We start from the raw sequence: 14,234 nt of genomic DNA, 5'->3' as shown, positions 1-14,234 counted from the left end.
TAACCAGCGCTCCATGCCCCTCTTCTCCCTTCCTCTACCAGGAGCCCTGGGGATAATAGGATGAGGTCTCCCATCTCAAGCAGTGCCCCTGAGGTCTTTTGGCAGACATGGGGCATGTGACTGTCTGGGTTTGGTGTCCATAGTAACCATCCCTGTGGCCTCCATCTGAGCATCCAGGATGGAAAAGGCAGCATTATCACTTGGAGAAAGCCAGCTGAAAGGAGCAACGTCAGATACTAAGGGAGGTGTAGCCAAGTTCACCTGGTAGAGGCAAAAGGGGAGGAGCTGGTGAACAGAGAGGCCATGAAAGTAACCAGAAAAAAACCCAGCTTGACATGAGGGAAGCAGAGGTCCAGATATCTTGCTCATTGCAAACCTCCCTGTGTCCCATATCCTTTCTAGAATGTGCAGGTTTTCCATTTTCCAACCCCATGGAGGTTTGGGTAGATAAACTGACAGTAGATAAACTGACAATGCTCTGTGATTTTACCCCAAAGAAAATAATAAAAAAAGATATAGTGAGATAAATAGTTATAAAATACTGATACTTTTTTTTTTTTTCTCCTGCGGTACGTGGGCCTCTCACCGCTGAGGCCTCTCCCATTGCGGAGCACAGGCTCCGGACGCGCAGGCTCAGCGGCCATGGCTCACGGGCCCAGCCGCTCCGCGGCACGTGGGATCTTCCCGGACCGGGGCAGGAACCCGCGTCCCCTGCATCGGCAGGCGGACTCTCAACCACTGTGCCACCAGGGAAGCCCTATGATACATTTTTAATGGCTGGTCATGCTGACTGTCCATTGGTTCTACACCATTGTTTTAGGGTAGAACAGAAAAAAAAAAAGAAAAAAAAATCAAGTGTTAAGTGTTGATTTCCAAAATAGGCACTTTTTGTAGATAAGAGTTACGAAGCCCAAGGCTTCCATCTGCATGATTTGGATGTTGAGAGAACAAAGTTTTTATACAACCTGCTGCCCAAGGTTTGGAGGACTGAGGGTTGCGTGCTTCACTCTAACCCAGTGGTTCTCAGAGTGCGGTCCTTGGACCTGCAGCGTCAGCGTCACCTGAGAACAGTTGACCTAAAATAATAAAACAGCCAGTTATTATTTTACCAGCAAAATGAGTTTATTCGAAACAGCACAGAATTGCAACTTGGGACAGGCAATCTATGGCAAACCACAGGCAAGTCTAGAGAACAGAGAGGTATTTTATAGAGGAGAAGGCGGAGTTGGGAGGAGCTGTTATAAACAGAGTCCATTGGAGGAAACTGGGAGTTCAAAGTGTAGTGGCTTTTCATTGGCTGAGCTGTGACAGTCTCTCATTAGCTGGAATGTTGCCCAGCAAGGAGTTCTTCCTCCTGCTGGGTAATAAAGTAATAACCTTCTTCCTATTGGAGATGCAAAGTACCTCTCTTTCTGATGGGTCTGCAATTCCTCTAGTGGTCGGGCATGAGAGCACCCCCTTCTGGCCTCCTGACTCCATTTAAAATGAGGTTTCTCTTTATTAATTTCCAGAGAACCTAGTAGAAATGCAGGTTCTCAGGAGCCAACCCAATCGTACTTTAGGTTCCTACGGCTGCTGTAACAAATCACAAAAAAACTTAGCAGCTTAAGACAACAGACATTTATTATTTTACAGTTCTGGAGGTCAGAATTCTGAAACGGGTCCTAAAAGGGTAAAGTCAGCAGAGCTGTGTTCCTTCTGGAGGCTCAAGGGGAGATTCATTTTCTGCCTTTTCCAGCTTCCAAAGGTCTTCTGTATTTCTTTGCTTGTGGCTGCATCACTCTGACCTCTGCCTCCTTCATCTCATCTCCTTTGACTCTTACCCTCCTGACTCACTGTTTTAAGGAACTTGTGATGACATTGGACAGGATCATCCAGGTAATCCAGGATCATCTCCCATCTCAAGATCCTTAACTTAATCATGTCTGCAAGGTCCCTTTTGCCATGTGAGGGTCACATATTCACAGGCTCCAGGAATTCTTTTGCCATTATCATTAGCCATACATCAGACCATTATTCTACCGACCATACCTACTAAATCAGAAATTCTGGGGGTGGGCCCAGCAACTTGTGTTGTAATGAGCCCTCCAGGAGATGCACACCCGAGTTTGAGAACCATTGCTCTAAGCCATAGCGTAAGCAAGCTGCGGGATTTGTGGTCAGGTCACAGAAGGAGAGGGAATCTCTTTGAGGACAGTGGGAGAGAGCTGGAGACATCAAACAGGGTCTACTTTCTGTTCCGCAGCCTCCCAGGGGTTGAAATCACTGTGAGGCATGGGGAGAAGGTGCTGAATACAGACCCAGGGGGTTCTGAGAATCCTGGATCAGAGAAGCTACTAGCTGGTTTCCCATAGGAGTGCTTCCACACTACCTTCGGGTTACCTTGATAGAGAGAGAGAGTAGTGAAGAGAGTACTACTGGAGAGAGTAGCGAAGAGCTCCAGAATGAAGACCCAGTGCACCTGTGGGGTGGTTCAGGGGAATACTGTAGCAGAGGCCACTTGAGCTAGGGGCTAAAGCGAGGATGAGAAATGCAACCAGAGACCAATGAAGATGAGACAACGCTGCTTTCCTGGTGCCAGGAAAATACACCAGCTCCTACGAACCCAGATTCTTAGGATTAGGGCAAGGAAAAGAAGAAGAGATGGCAGGGGAGGGGATCTTGAATTCCACTGCACATTCATCTGGAAGACCCTGTTTTAAACCAGAAGAGACTAAGTTACCTGAAAGTATTAATAAGCTTTAAAATATATTTCAGTTTTAGCACAATACCTATAGGTTCTCAGAAAACAAGAGACAAGTATTACATATGAAATCCAGGCCCTGACCATGTCTGCACAGTAAATGATGTCCCTGGTTTACTGTAAGAAACCAGTAAGAGCTAATGGCAGAGGGAAGCCCCCAATATATCCACAATTCGTCGTATTCTTGGCGGAAGGCATGATGAACAGGTAATTCAACAACAGGACTCCTGGCAAAAAGTATTTTATCTTCCCCAGTCCTGCTTTCTGCTCAAGGGCAGGATACAAGGTACATTTAATACCTGGCCACACAGCATCACATGCAAATTGCATGCAAACCCTCACCCACTCCCCTTTATCTCTTCCCTTTCTGTATTTTCCCAATGCTGGCAGAGGCAAGTGGGCCATCCTCACAACCCAGGATAAGAGGAAGGAATTAGAAAAAAGCATCCAGGGAAAATATGATTTCTTTTATTACATAGGGAGCTGATAAAGGCCTACAAATAAACTTTACTATTGAATGGAACATTAAATTTCATCAGTTTCATTATACTGGTGATAAAGACCATGTTTTGGAATGCCATTCTGGATGGTGTAATTCTGAGGAAGAGTAATTCCATGCAAACAGCTCTGACGAGGTGCTGGTATCTCCTGCCTAGTAAAATTTCCCAGTCCAACTCACACATAGTCGTCCACTCAGGGACCTAGGACCCCTGAACACCTGCTCTGGAGTGGCTCCAAATAATGTTTCTCTACTGATTTATCTTATAAGCCAATATTTCCCTCTGGGATCTCACGTGTAGTGGTGTCCATGGCAGGACCAGGTGGGTGTTTCAGAGTCTCAGCTTAATACCCAGCTCAGAATTCCACAGCAAGAAATAAGAAGCAAAAGGAAGGGAGAGAGTTTGGGAACTAATGTAAAGGTTGAAGATATGTTTGTAGTCTGAAGTTGCTTACTCTTGCCTGCCCAGCATTCCTTTGGGGGAGGATTTTAGTGAGACTGTCACTCAACGGACTCTACATCCCCATCATAGGGGTGGGCATGTGACCCAGGCTGGCCAATCAACTCATACCCTTGGCTCCAGTGACTGGTTCGGGGCGGGGGGGCACATGACCCAAGAAGAACCAGTCGTGGCTCCCGATGGTGGGAGGATTGCTAATGGGCTCTGGGAGAAAAAGGGTATCCTTTTCCATTATAATGTCCATGTTAAACTGAAGCCTCTAGAGCCCACAAAGAGGAGAGCCTGGTAGAGAATGAAGCCAGGATAGAGGAAAGTGGGTCAGAATGATGAGGAAAAACCAAAGTTTGATGACATAGTTTGAGTCCCTTGATCTAGCTATACCTGCTGATCTACTGTTTGGACTGATTTCCAAATTGTGTGAGCGGATACATTTCCTTTAAACTATTTTGAGTTGGGTTTCTATCTTTTGCAACAGAATTAATTTCTGACAAATATACACTTTACGGAAGGATTCAGTGAAGAATGAAAAGTAAAATAATGCTTGATGGAGAAAATAGGCAATGCCACAATATCCTAGGAGAGGAAGAAAGATGAGACTAAAGAAAAAAATAAAGGAGGTTAGGGTGGGTGATATTACTGTTTAGTGGCCCTCTTCCATAGAAAAGCAACTTTTCTGTTAAAATTTCCTTTGGGGTTTTATCCCCAAAGTCTGTGAGCATCGTCCCTCTGGAAAAAGGTGACACAAAATCCTTGCTGAGCCCCATGGTGGAAATCAAAGATTTCAGCTGATCACTGGCAATTCTAGACTATTGAAATCACACTTGGCTAAAAGAACAGTGGTAGGTACAGTGCGTCTAGTGTGGTAAGACACCCTGTCCTGGATCATCACAAAACTTATTTACCATATTGCAAAACATGAAGATGACGAAAGTGAGAATCCCAGCTTACCATGGGAAGCAGGAAGATCAACAAAGAAACTCAAGACTTTTGTTCTAAGTTATTTGTTCTTCTCAGGTTATTCCATCCGCGTGAGAGTGTTCTGGCCACCAGGGAATTGCCCTGGGAATTTTACCAGAGAGATAATTTTGTTTAGCTCTACTTTCTGTTCTTCCTCCTATTTTGATAATAGGTAATGATTCACTGCTGGATATCATGTAACCTCTTTCTTTGACTTTGTCCTGTGCTCTCTCTCCTAACTATCCAAGATGAACTCATTCCATATAGAGAAGGTCTTAACTGGAAACATGCTATTTTTTAGACTGGGTATGATTTTTAGGTAAGACAAATGTTTGCGCAAGACATTTTCATTGATGATCACAAAAGTTACACTTTCGTCTTGAATATTCATGGTATTCAGGCAAACTGGGACTGGAAAAGATCCTAAAAGGGCTACTGATATTAATACGTGTCATTGCTATTGCAATGGCTGGAATTTTTTGGCAGGAGTGGGGGTAAGGGGGACGTTCTGTGGTTCAGCATCCACTTACCTTCCTATTTGGAAGTCATTCCCCAGGTGTGAGATCTTGGTGGAAAGCAATGCTTTTCCTCCAACTATGGAAGCCAGAGATCTAAAGCCTGCCTCTCCCAGAATCTTAACCTCTAGGACTTGGGCATCGTGAACAAATGTATGACCTTCCTAGGACATGGAATGTCGACTGAGGGATATGAAGAGTGATGATGGCAGTCTCCCACAAATGATAGTTGTTGCGTTTCCTGTTTCTTGACCCTTTGGAGGCACTTGGTCCCATCAATTCTATTTTTCAAACCTAGTCTTCCAGACTTGCCTTGATTGAGTGAATCTCATATATATATATATATATATATATATATATATGAGATTGCACAAATTGCACAAATTCAACTTAAAAAGCTCAACTCTTGAATAAGAGTTGAACAAGTTGCACAAATTCAACTTAAAAAGCTCAACTCTTGGGATGATGAAAAAGTGCCAGAGATGGAGAGTCGTTATAGTTGCATAGCACTGTGAATGTACTTTTTATGCCACTGCGTTACATACTTAAAAGTGGTTAAAATGATAAATTCGTATGGTATGTATATTTTACCACAATTTTTAAAGAACTCAGTTCTACTACATACTAGCTGTGTGACTTTGGGCAAATTAACCTTCTAAGCTGATTTCTTATCTAAAAAGGGAGATGATAACAGTACGAGCGTCATGGGGTTGCTGTAAGGATCGAATTCAGCGTCATGGGGTTGCTGTAAGGATGGAATTCGTTAATTCAAGTAAATTGCTCAACAGAGTTCCTGGCACATAGGAAGACAGAAATGATTGTTAGCTTAATAAATAAATAAATAAAGGCAGTAAAGATTCTTATCAGGAAGAATAGGAGGTGTGATCTTCATTGTTTGTCCATGAAAGACTACCTTGTACTCTTGTGGGAGGAAGAAGCATTAGCCAATCATCAGCCATCCCACCATCCAGCCTCAACCTAGAAAGGACACACCAAGGACACACTTCAACAACAAACATTTATTTCTCACAGTTCTGGAGTGTGGCAAGTCCAAGATCAATGTGCCAGCAGATATGGTGTCTGGAGAAGACCCACTTCCTGGTTTGCAGATGGCCATCTTCTTGGACACACCAAGGTAACCTCATCTCCACAGCAAATGTGCTCAGATACAAAGAAGAAAAAACCAACTACTATTATCCTATGTTTGGGGGCCCTTATTAACTGCTAGGCACCAGCTAAACCCTTTGCATTATCATCCTGTTATCATGGTAACTGTATGAAATCAGCATTATCACCTGCATTAGAGGAAGAAGAAGAAAATCCCTAAGATGCAGAGAAGTTAAACAGCTTGCTTAAGGTCACCCAGCTGCTGAACAACAGACCCAAGATTTGAGACCCAGTCTATGCATCTTAGTCAGTTCTGACTGTTATAACAAATCACCATACACGAAATGGCTTCAACAACAAACATTTATTTCTCACAGTTCAGGAGTGTGGCAAGTTCAAGATCAATGTGCCGGCAGATACGGTGTCTGGAGAAGACCCACTTCCTGGTTTGCAGATGGCCATCTTCTTGCATCTTCATGTGGCAGAGAGAGAGAAAAGCAAGCTCTTTCCTTTCTTATCTTCTAAGGGCACTAATCCCATCATGAGGGCTCTACCCTCATGAACTAATTACCTCCCAAAAGTTCCACTCCTAATACCGTCACATTGTGGGGTAGGTTTTCAACATATGAATTTGGAGGGGATGCATTCAGCTCATAACACTCTCTAAAAATAATTCCAAAATACCCATATTATACCACCATGCTGCTTTGCTACCAAGAGTGTGACGTGTTTGGAGCAATATTAACCAGAATTCAAAACACAAAACAAAACGAACCACTGTGCAGGAGGAGGAGAGAGTTCTCCTTTGATCTTAAAATGGGAGAGACTAGTAGAGTCTCCCCAGTTCTTCTTATAAGCTTCCCTGGAAAAGTGTTCCCTCAAACACCAGTCTCCCTTTCCTCTCCCAACATGCCCAGGTCAAATCTTAGTCTCACCCCTTACATTATAGCCTGAAGCCTTCCGTCCACGGGAGGCCACCTAATGACTTGGGATTATGAAGTTGTTTCTCAGTAGAAACCAAAAAAGAAGAGATGGGCATCCAGGGCCTGCCTGGGTCCCCATGCTACTGCGTCCCTGCAGGTGAGGCAGAGTCCTAGACACAGCGAGAGGAGGAGTGGGCTTTTGGGATGGTACACAAGGGGAAATGCACACTCTGTCCCTCTTTGTAGAGGGTGCATCCTTCTGGAGCCATTCACATGAAATTGTGGGGCTGTGTTTTGGGAGTGGGCCTTTGAAAACACTGTGGCGATGAGGAGGAGATAATTAAAATACTTGTGGTTGTAAGCAATGGAAACTGAGTTCTGACTCTGAACAAAATGGGAGTTGTTTATATATATATAAAATCTCAAACAAATGCAGAGTGAGCATGCACCAAAGTTTTATTTAACTCATAATGAGAGAACCAGTGGGATGGCAGAGCTGGCTTCAAAGAGGATATGAGAACTGATATATAAAATATAGCGCTCTTAAAATAATAGAAGGATGCTAGAATTAGACTGCTAAATGCAATACAAAACTGCAAGACTGGTTAAGGTTCTACAAACAATATGTTCATACTGTTTGGGTCTATATTCTCGGCTGATCAGAAACCATCTGCGTCTCTACTGCATAAAAATATTGTAATCTGCAACCTCCAAGTTTTTTCCAAGTTACTATCTACCATTGCAGAACTGGGTCCCTGGTCAATATGTAAGTTCACACTTCCTTGGAGGGTCAGGTGGTTCTTAGAGGGCTTTTAGACAATGCTCTGGCCTGATACTAGAAAGATCACAGATGTCGTTGTGCCTTATTTCCAAGTTTTGGGTGACATTTTTCATAATAATAACCAAGGTAGGGATTGATGAGCAATCAGAAATTGTTTTCCACCAAGCCTTAGATAAGGCCTCAGATGCTTCTCCAGAACTGTGCTCCATGCAGCCACTACCAGTTGATGGGAACTAGTGCAAGGGACGAAATTGACTTGCCATCCACCTTGATGATGACAGTGGCTTGGTTTAGAAGTTCCAGATAGCTTCTCCCACAGCTGGCTGGGGCTATTCCTATGACTCAGTCAAAGCTCTGGCTTAGCCACGAGGAAAGACCTAAACAAGCATCATCTCTCAATGAAAGAAGGTGAGAGGCCAAAGGAAGTGGGAGGTCAAAGGAAACTATTATTTTCATCCTAGATGAATGTTCACTTGCTCTTCCTAAAGTCAGGATTTCATAGATAAGCTACATCGCTTCAGAGCCATTTACGTCAGGCTGATGGGATGCTTTGATTGTTCCTAGTGTAGAGAGTTGTGTGTTAATGGGTGAGGAGCTTGGAAGGGGATGGGAGATTTGCTCTTAGTTACATTGGGTGCTGCTAATGACCTTACAGAGCGTATGGTCCATCCATCCAGTCAACGGACTTGTTGTAATCAAGAGAAATGGGAAGATTAGGTCCCTGAGGAGAAGCAATCATCCTTCATTCATTCCAAGGCATCCCCTGGCACCTACTATGTGCCAAGCTTTATTGAAGTACATTGGAAGCTGTCAGTGAGTCTCTCCCCTAGAAAGACCATGAGATGCTACCATAGAACAAGTTTCCTTTGTGAGCTACACCAAGGCCCACGTGCTTCTGGTCTATTTGCAGCTAGAGGGAAGACTTAAGTACTGTGTCAGTGTCCTTCCTTGGAGTGTTCTTTCTTATAATGACACAGTGTTTAAATTGTCAACAAAAACTCCTGCTTGAAAATTACACTTGACATTTATATTTCTATGCAAAATTGGGAAGAAGGTGGTTCATCAATGTTTCAAATAAGGTAAGAGAACACTAATTCAGTGTCATCATAGGTCTTTCATTTCTGTCCTGAGTGAAATGATAAAAAGGGACAGGAAATTTCCCCTCCCAGGACAGCTGTGAATGGTCAGGTGAAGAACAGCACAAGGAGGCAGAGGCTGGAAGCTGAGCAGGTGATACCTGGCATTGTGATTTTTATGCAGTAAAGGGAAAGTGGAAGATGTGACCCATCTCTGTGTCTTGGTGTCCTGTGACTTCTGCTTCACTGTTCATTACGAGTGAAATGCCTACCTTGTTGAGAGATGGGAGACAACCCCACTTTGGTAGACCATGAAGCAACTGCACTGGGTGAGAAGCTATGGGAGGGTGGGGTGGGTCCAAAGCAAAGAAGACAGCCCCTGCCCTCCCAGAACTCACCATGTAGGAGACAGAAATATACCAAGACTATCAGCCTTCTGAAGGTCAACGTCCACAAGGACATTGAAACTAGAGGGTGTCAACAAGAGAAACATCCTAAGATAGTAGGTAAGAAGATTAATTATACCATGCAAATACTAATCAAAAAAAAGTTGGCATAACTATACCAATGCCAGACAAAGTAGACTCTAGGGGAAAGAGTGTTTCATACATTTTATATCCTGCACACCCCAACTGGAGCCGAAATGTTTCTGCTCTGTGACTTCTGGCCACTCTGCCTTCTCTGGTCTGCCCTGGGGTGTGAATGTCAAGCCAGATCGTGGCTGTCCGCTTTGCCCATCCGTCCTACACCGTTAAAAGGAGGGAGTTCTGCCTCAACCCTGAACCTTAGGTTTTCGCTTTCATCTCTCACCCACTGCATTACCAACTCCTTCTCCTGCTCAACAAGTTTTTCTTGAGTTCCCACGCTGTTCCAGGTACATCTGGGGACGAGATAGATGGATCCCTGCTCTCCTGGGAATTGACAGTATAATGAGGAAGACAAACAAATAGCGACTAAAGAGTCTGAGGTAAACGTGTGGTCATTGCTATTACTTTTGAGTGCACAGGGAGCTCTACTGACCTATGACAAGGGGTTCCTGATTTTAGCTGTTTCCCACCAGGGCTCCAACCACCAAGCCAATTACCACTGGCTCTTCTGAAAAGATGCCAGTAGAGGATGAAACCCTTGACAATCAGCCCCAGGAGGTGTAAGAAGGATAATAGCCCTCTCCTGAATAAGTGCTTGATGTTTCAGGCTGCTCAGGTCAACTCTAACTCAGATGTCTGCTGCTCCTAGACTCTTGAGAAGTGACCACCATCCCCATCTGACACCTGTGGGGAACGCTTGGCTCTGCTCAGGGGGCTGATTGTAAAGTTAGCCCCAATGTGGGGCCTCAGCACCCAGGTCTGCAGGCCCTGGGCCACAAGGAGGAAACTGTGTTCTGGCTTGAGGTGACAAACTGCAGAGTCAGTTTGATCTGGTAACGGATTTTGAAACACCTGGGTACAGGCCAGGTGGTGGAGGCCCATGAGGGAGTAAGGGCCTCTCTAGCCAAAGCTGAGTGGATGGATGGAAATTGTCGGGCAGGGGTTGTGGCTGATTTTACATCATGTAACTTGCTTAACATCAGATAACAGGCCTCATTGAAAACTGGCTCATGCCTTTAGGCGGTTTCTTTCATACCTTCTCAGAAAATCCTGTAAATCAGGGCCCTGAATGGCTGCAGGGCTTCTGAATTCAGCCAAAGTCAGTTCCCTTCCTGTCTTCCCCAGGCTAGGTTTCAGGGTGGATGCTAGACTCTTTAGTACCTTTTGCAAATTAGTACACAATTTTACTAATTGTCCACTAGACAGACACAGTCCCAAGGATGTATGGCTTGTTAAGGGGAGTGAAGGCTGGGTTTCAGGTCCCTCTTACTGCCTTAGCAGGATGTGCTGTGAAATGTACAACCTGTGTAACCCTGCATGTCAGCCTTGCTGAGCTTTATGATGTCCAAGGACAGTTTCTATCATCCCTCCTTAAAATATGCACCTTGGGGGCTTCCCTGGTGGTGCAGTGGTTGAGAGTCCGCCTGCCGATGCAGGGTACATGGGTTCGTGCCCTGGTCCGGGAAGATCCCACATGCCGCGGAGCGGCTGGGCCCATGAGCCATGGCCGCTGAGCCTGCGCGTCTGGAGCCTGTGCTCCGCAACGGGAGAGGTCACAGCAGTGAGAGGCCCGCGTACCGCAAAAAAAAAAAAAAAATGCACCTTGCAAGGACAGAGTTAGCATCAGACCCAAGGGGATGAGCAAGTAGCAATCAGAGAACAAAAGGTAGTAATCCAGCTTCAATTCCACTTCCCTGGCGAAGCCTTCAGTTTTAGGGGCACCAGAAATGATTCTGGATCCTGAACAGGTACCGAAAAATCACAGAGACTCTGATAGGACACCCAGAAGGCAGGGCAAGTTTGGGGTTTCAAAGTCCAAACTAACAATCAGGTGTGTTGTTATTACCTCTTACTTTGTGATCCTCAACATCTTGGAGGAGGCAGCCTGGAAAGCATTTCTAGGGGAAGAAGATGAGGAGACTGGGATGGGAAAGCAAGGAGATGATGGGTGGAGCAGAGGCTGGAGGTGGTGGGAGGGAATGGAGCAAACATATAGGGGAAGGGGCGCAACAAGAAAAAGAAGAGAGGGTAAGCGGGGGGCGGGGGGGACGGAGGTCGGTTGTAGAGCAGGGGGATGAGGAATCTTGGCTGGATAACATTCTATCTTTCTCAGGTTGAAGTCAGTACAATCCAGAATGCTGAAGGGGCTGAAGGTCTAGAGTGGTAATGGAGGACCTCTCTGAGAAGGTTACATTTAGGCTAAGAGCAAAGGTTGAGAGGAATTAGTGGACATAATCATTTCAAACAGAGATTTTTAAAATTGAGTATTATTTCATGTATGAGAGACACACACACACACACACACCCCTTAAGCACATGGCTCAAAGAGTTTTGAGAAATGAATAGAGCTGTGTAGCCCACGCTGGTGGGAGTAGAGATCAAGGTTCACTTTCGTCCATACAGACATCCAGGTGTTCCTGAACCATTTGTTGAAAAGACTTTACCTTCCTCACTGAGTTGCTGTCATACTTCGTAAAAAATTTACCGGTCATACAGTTATGGGTCTATTTCTGGATTCTCCTCTATTCCATTGATATATTTGTCTATCTTATGCCAATACCATGTGCTTTTTCTTTTCTCCCCCTCTTTTTCTGTCTTTTATTTTTGACCTCCTTTTTTCAACTTGACTATATTCTACTTCAATTCCTTTGGTGGTTACTCAAAATTTTAACAGGTACACTTAAGGGTTTTTTCTAATAAATTTATTTATTTATTTTTGGCTGCATTGGGTCTTTGTTGCTGCGCACGGTCTTTCTCTAGTTGCGGTGAGCGGGGGCTACTCTTCGTTGCGGTGCACGGGCTTCTCACTGCTGTGGCTTCTCTTGTTGCGGAGCACAGGCTCTAGGTGTGCAGGCTTCAGCAGTTGTGGCACGTGGGCTTAGTAGTTGTCGCTTGCGGGCTCTAGAGCACAGGCTCAGTAGTTGTGGCACACGGGCTTAGTTGCTCCACGGCATATGGAATCTTCCAGGACCAGGGATTGAACCCGTGTCCCCTGCATTGGCAGGCGGATTCTTAACCACTGTGCCACCAGGGAAGCCCCGGGTGTTATTTTTTAAACCAGATAATTAGACTATTTACAATCAATGCATATTTAAAAATTTTAAATAATTACACAACTTACAATCAATGCACACGTAGGCTGTCCAATCAATTTTTGCTGATTTCTGTCCTCACTAATTCTTCTTACATGACACAACATTTGTCTTTATTTTCCTAGTTCCATTTTTTAATACTTTTTTCAGGGAGGGTCTGTGAAGAATAATAGCTCTTGATCTCTGCGTTTCTGAAAATGAATTTCAATCCAGAGTTCTATGCTCAAATGAGTTATCATCACGAGTGATTCCATTTCTGGGCATGAGTTCAAGGTCTAGTTCCCAAAGGATTTATCTTATAGACAGCCTCACATGAGTCACACAGCTGTTTTCTTCTTTTTTTTAAGACAATTTTTTAGAAAGAAGTTTTAGGTTCATAGCAAAGTTCAGGGGAGAGTACAGAGATTTGTAATATAACCACTGTCCCCACACATACATAGCCTCCCCCACTATCCATATCCCCCACCACAGTGGTACATTTGTTACAAATGATGAACCTACGTTGACTCGTCATAATCACCCAAAGTACAGAATTTGCCTCAGGTTTTACTGACGTCATACATTCTACGGGTTTGGATAAGTGTGTAATGACATGTATCCACCACTGTAGTAACGTACAGATAGTTTCACGGCCCGAAAAATCCTCTGTGCCCTGCCTATTCATCCACCCTTCCTCCCTCCCCTGGCAACCACTGATCTTTGGACTGTCTCCATAGTTTTGCCTTTCCCAGAATGTCACAGAATTGGAATCATCCAGTATGTAGCCTTTTCAGATTGATTTCTTTCACACAGTAACGTACATTTACGTTTCCTCCCTATCTCTTCATGGCTTGATAGCTCATTTCTTCTTAGCACTGAATAACATTCCATTGTCTGGATGGACCAGTTTATTTATCCCTTCATCTACTGAAGGACATCTTGGTTGCTGCCAAGTTTGGGGAATTATGAATAAAGCTGCCGTAAACATCTGTGTGCAGGTTTTTGTGTGGACATATTTTCAACACCCTTGGGTAAATACCAAGGAGCGTGATTGCTGGATCAGATGGTAAGAATGTGTTTTAGTTTTGTAAGAAACTGCCGAATTGTTTTCCGAAGTGGCTGCACCATTTTGCATTCCCGGGCCACACGGTTCTGATTTCTGCTTGTTGCTGGGGCTAAGTTCCTCTGGTGGCCACGGGAACATTTTGTCTTTTGTTTTCAGGTTTGGCTATATGTTTTTAAACTTGGGGCGTAGTCGTCTGTATCTGTTTAGTCCTCCATCTTGGGCAGACTTGTTTACACTCAGGAACAAGCACTACCGAGACAGAGGACAAAGCAAGTGTACAAACCCTACTGAGGAGAGAGGTTTGGAGAGAAGGCCGTCTGATTGTATGGTCATAAGAGACTGAGAGCTAGTAAGGTGAGATTACAAAGGCAGGTCTGAACCACACAGGGCCAGGGTAAGGAGTCTTGAATTTATTCCCAGTGTGGTGGAAAACCATAGAAACATTTTAA

This window comes from Monodon monoceros, unplaced genomic scaffold (genome assembly GCF_005190385.1).
Source record: "Monodon monoceros isolate NGI ecotype Baffin Bay Population unplaced genomic scaffold, NGI_Narwhal_1 Super_Scaffold_10, whole genome shotgun sequence".
Lineage (NCBI taxonomy): Eukaryota > Metazoa > Chordata > Mammalia > Artiodactyla > Monodontidae > Monodon > Monodon monoceros.
The sequence above is the reverse complement of the archived record's forward strand: the minus strand, read 5'-3'. Positions refer to the sequence as shown.